Below are 5476 nucleotides of genomic sequence, written 5' to 3' on the forward strand. Positions count from 1 at the left end.
TGAAACTCTCTGAACTGAAATATTCAACATATAACAAAGAACTATTAGCAGTTGTACAAGCATTAAGACAGTGGAAACACTACTAAATGGGTTCAGAATTTATGATTAAGACCGATCAGCAAAGTATTAGACATTTACTTAGCCAACCCCAAATATCTGACAGACATATCAAATGGGCATCCTTTATCCAGAGTTTTCGTCCTATCATTCAATACCAACCCGAAAAGAAAATGTAGTGGCTGATGCATTAAGTAGAAGACCTGCCATTCATAATATTTCTGTTATATCTTTTGATTCTTTGATTGCTATGAAAGATACTTATCATCAGGATATTACTTTTCATGCTGATTGGAATAAATTAGTTCAAAATAACTTGATTCCTATTGATTCATTGTCATATAATGATGGATTTATGTTTTATGTAAAGAGATTGTGTGTTACAATTCCATTCAGATTTTTTGTTTTGAATGAGATTCATTGTCCCCCATATCAAGGTCATAGAGGTATCATATCTACTTTACGTACATTAACTGAAGATTTTTATTGGCCGCATATGGACACTGATGTATCTAACTTTGTTTCTGAATGTTTGATTTGTCAAAGAGTTAAGAGACATCATGGTAAACAGTATGGATTACTTATGCCTTTGTCTATTCCATCTAAACCTTGGGAACAAATTTCTATGGATTTTATTATTGGTTTACCTAATACTAAATCTAACCATGATATGATTTGGACAGTAGTAGATAGATTTAGTAAACAAGTATATTTCATTCCATGTAAGAAAACTTTAACAGCATCACAGGCAGCACAATTGTTTTTTAAAACTGTTTTTACTAACCATGGATTGCCAAAAGTTATTATTTCAGATCGTGATTCTAGATTTTGTAACAACTTTTGGATTACTCTGTTTGCTAACCTAGGCACCAAGATTGATTTCTCATCTGCATTTCATCCAGAAACTAATGGACAAACAGAAGCCACTAACAGCACTATTCTAGATCTTTTACGTGCATATACTATCTCTAAACCTCACACATGAGACACACATTTGCATTTATTATAGTTTGCATATAACAATACACCACACACATCTACAAAGAAAGCATCGTTTGAAGTGATTTATGGATATAGATTATCTACACATGTTGCATCTTTGTCAAATAGAATTCAGAGTGTTGATGATATTGCTAGTATGCATAATACTATTTTTGATGAGGTTAAAGATATGATTGCCAAAGCCCAGCAATCATATACCAAACAAGCCAATAAGAAAAGACAAGCAATGAATTTCAAAGTTGATGACTATGTTTGGTTGAGAATAGAAAAACCTAGACTACAAAGTATAGATAGACACCCAGTTGTGAAATTAGCCCCTAGATTCTATGGACCATTTAGGATCATTCATAAAATTAACGACAATGCATTCAAGTTAGAATTACCAACTCACTGGAAAATACACAACACATTTCACATTAGTTTATTAAGACCATTTAGAGGCCAATTACTTGTACACCCTGTTTATAAAAACCCACCTTTGTTAGAGGAAGAGATTGAAATACTTGAACCAGAAGCTATCATAGACACTGACTTTATGACCACTAGAACTGGCCGAAGATATTCTAGATATCTAGTTAAATTTAAGAACCATCCTGTATCCCACCCCGGGGGTATGATGCCAGGAGGCATATTTCACGGTGGATTCCGTGAGGTTTTACGGTGGATTCCGTAAACTTTGATGACCGGGGCTCATACACAAAGTGGATTCTTTGTGCGAGAAGTTGATGGGGACGCATGTCCTTTTCGGGCATTTCATTAATTTAGTGTGTACATGGGTGATTCCATAGCAGGTGATTCCGCAAAATGCATATTAAATTAATAAACGTTTATGAGTTTAGAGTGCGCACTCGTAATAAATTAAGGTTAGGATTTATTTCTAACCAGTTGATTTATTTATGTAGCTGAAGACTGCTAGGTATTCACTTTTTTCGGTTTAATTGTATTATTTTACTAACGATTGTGAATGCTTTAGTTGATGTGTAGAGATAGCAGCAGTGGCGGAGGAAAGCATTGGAGGATAGCGAGTATTCGAGTTATGGATTATATTTTGATAGGCGCCACGCCTATATTTTGTCACGCCTATTTATTGAGGCATCGGATATTTATTATTATTTTGTATGCATATGGGCGCACGATTATGTTATTTCTATTTGAACATTGTATTGGGCGTGCCAGACTCTTTGGGCACCGTCCATTAGCTTTATTTTTATTTTGTGTTAAAGAAAACTCAAAAGCTAAAAGCTTGCTATTTTGTAACTTGGGCTATTATTTGAGCTTGAAGATGAATAATACATAAAATACATGCTTTGTGGAGCGCTCACACAAGGCATGGAGGGAGATTACACCCAATTGGTCTCTTGCTCTTGTCGTTCATGCTTTTTACCTTGTAATTTGTGCAAAAAGTAGAGTTCCATTGTTCTTGGGGACCTTCCGACATTCACTATCTGAGCGTACAGCATCCGATCTGCGCAGCAAACTGTGGCCCACACAATGGACATGCATGATAACATGAGGTAACCAGACCTGTAAGGCGAGCCATGACCTAGTGAATACTTGATTGAATGAGATAAAATATAGATGGTCTGCTCACCTGAGCACTCTCCCAATCCCGGAAAGTCATGCATCCTCCACATGAGAATGGCTTGAATGTTGGCTGACCGCCGACCATCGCGCCTGCTCATATCTTGCACAATGACCCCCTCCTTCCACAAAATCTTAAGCTCATCGACTAATGAACGAAGATACACGTCCATATTTTTTACTTTGTAGCGGCCTGGGACGAGCAAGCTAAGGATGAGATGTTCTTTCTTCGTAGAAAGCCATGGAGGGATGTTGTAGTTGACAAGCACTATAGGCCACACACTGTAAGAAGTTGAGCGCAAACCGAATGGGTTCACACCATCCATTGCGAGACCGAGCCGAAGATTCCTTGGCTCTCGTGCAAAGCCTGGGAAGGTAGAGTCAATGTGGCTCCATACGCGCGAATCCACTGATATTCGTTGAACTCCATCCGTGGACCTATTCTGCACATGCCACGTTGTCAAGCTTGCCATGCCGGACGTACAAAACATGTGGTTTATGCAGGGGATGAGCGGAAAGTGTCTGAGAACTTTTTAAGGGATGGTTTGCCCTTGCAAGTCCTGTCGAGACCTGTGAGCACCACACTTTGGACATGTCTCCATAGTCTCGTATTCATCTCGAAACAGTATGCAATCATTGATACATGCATGGATGTTATTGTAGTCCATGCCAAGCTTCCGTAAAACATGTCGTGCATCATCACGAGACTCAAGCATGGTATTTGCAGGTAGTAATATATGATATTTCAATAACCTGAAAAAAATCATAAAACGCCTTGAAAAAGCACAAATATTTGTAATAATAGTGTCAAAAAAAAAAACAATGAAGCCTATGTGCAAGGTACCTGAATAACTCGGTCACACTCGTATCGCTCCACCCGTATTTTTCTTGCACACTTAAGAGTGCAAGCAATGTCTTCAACCAAGATACTCGGCACCCATCATATAATGGTATGGATGCTTCCTCTCTAAGCGGATCAGATGTCTCGACATCCATGGGAATCAATGCATCGATCATTGCCTCCATCTCAGGCTCCAAGATTGTAGGTAGGTCTGGAAGGTTGTCTGTCTCCTCTGGCATTGACGATATAGATTGGCCTTGTGAGTGGTGGATTGGCTCCTGCAATCCATCCATCGCACGTCCACGAACTCTTCTAATTGGCCGCAAAGGGTGCACTCCCCCTTGGGACGAGACATCACCCCCCTGGATAGAAAATTTTCCAACAAGACCCAATCTTATTGTGTATGGTTTTCAATTAGCTTGCGAGTACAATGCATGATTAATATTAACTTCAAATTACCGTTTGCTGAAAATCCGCAATCGCCTGATCAATGATCTCAGATTGAAACTTGCCAAATCGTCGTACATATTCTATAGACAATCGGCGTTTTCGTCTAATTGCCAACTTGCATTGAGAGCAAGGACATGGGACACGCTGATTAAGATACGCCTCGCGATCTTGAACAATAAGGCCTTCTTCATTTTCCATCTTACCTACATTACAGCAAACGAGGCTCAAATGGATAGCTTTATGGAGATGTATGTCAAGTTCCAAGTTGACCATAAGCTCTTGCTTGAGAGGTTTTAGCCTCTACAAGAGCTTGAGAAGCAAATTTTGTAAAACATTGAGGTTGATATTGATGCATCCATGGTGTTGAAATCTAAACTTCAAGATATAAAAAATGCTTTACTGATTAATGTAAAGAATGCATTGTACATAGTAGTTGAGAGATTTATTGATGTTATATCTCGACCATATACCATGCTCAAGGATTTGTTTGTCCCGGTAGATAATTATTTGTTATTGTTTAAAAAAAAAGCATTGGTTCATAAGGTTCATGAGTCAAAGACTAAATGTTTGGACTTGACTAAAAGATTGGATAATGGCTTAGATGCTACAAGGAAAAGTGATGAATAGGTTACTTCATCATTGTAACAAAAAGATTGGTGACAAGGATGCTATGATTAATGAAGTTCTTCACGAGGTGAATATAGAGTTGAAGGGGATGGAACACGATTCTTCTTTGGGATTTAATGGTGATAAGTCAATTATTGAGGTGTCTTCTTGTACAACCATTATACCTTATATACCTAGCTACGGTCTCTAGGTTATGTACTTTATCTTAGAGGGGCTCTACTAGGATTACTTATACAACTGCACTAGAGGGCTTTGAATATAAGTAATCCATTTATGAGCATCATTGAGGATCTCTTAGTCTAATAATAAATCAATCTCAACAAAAAGCATCTTAGAAATGTGGTTTTTTTGTCCTAGGATCGCGTATTAAAATTAATGCTATCTATGAAATTTATCGACTATAGTAATAAAATTTGTTTCAATCAATTCTACTCATAGTCATAACATTTGAAGAAAATATCCTATGCTCAATTTAAGGGATTCTTCTTCTATAACAATACTTTTGGGTTCATTTTGATGAAGTACCGTAATGATCATCAGCTAGGGTATCATTTTCTTTTAGTACTTCCGTTGACTAGTTGGCATGATTTCTAATTTGTTATGCCTATAAAGTTAATACAAAAACAATGAATTATGCATATCATAATTAGATCCCCTACTTGGACATTATGAAAGATATGACCAATTTTAAGCTATCTTAAAGAGTCACCAATGTACGTGGCCCATAGCAAAGCACATTGCATACTATTATCGATAAGTCTATTATCGTGCATCTTAAATCTCCTAATTAGACTTTATAAAGTGTATGACTAATTTTTAGCCCTCTTAAGGAGTCGATGTAATGGTACCCATAAAAAAAGCAAAGTGGATACCATTACCATAATCATGGATATGCTATCGTTCCAATATATATTATCT

The sequence above is a fragment of the Lygodium microphyllum genome, chromosome 26, assembly GCF_053477565.2.
Source record: "Lygodium microphyllum isolate KBCC chromosome 26, Lygodium_microphyllum_v1.1.10, whole genome shotgun sequence".
Lineage (NCBI taxonomy): Eukaryota > Viridiplantae > Streptophyta > Polypodiopsida > Schizaeales > Lygodiaceae > Lygodium > Lygodium microphyllum.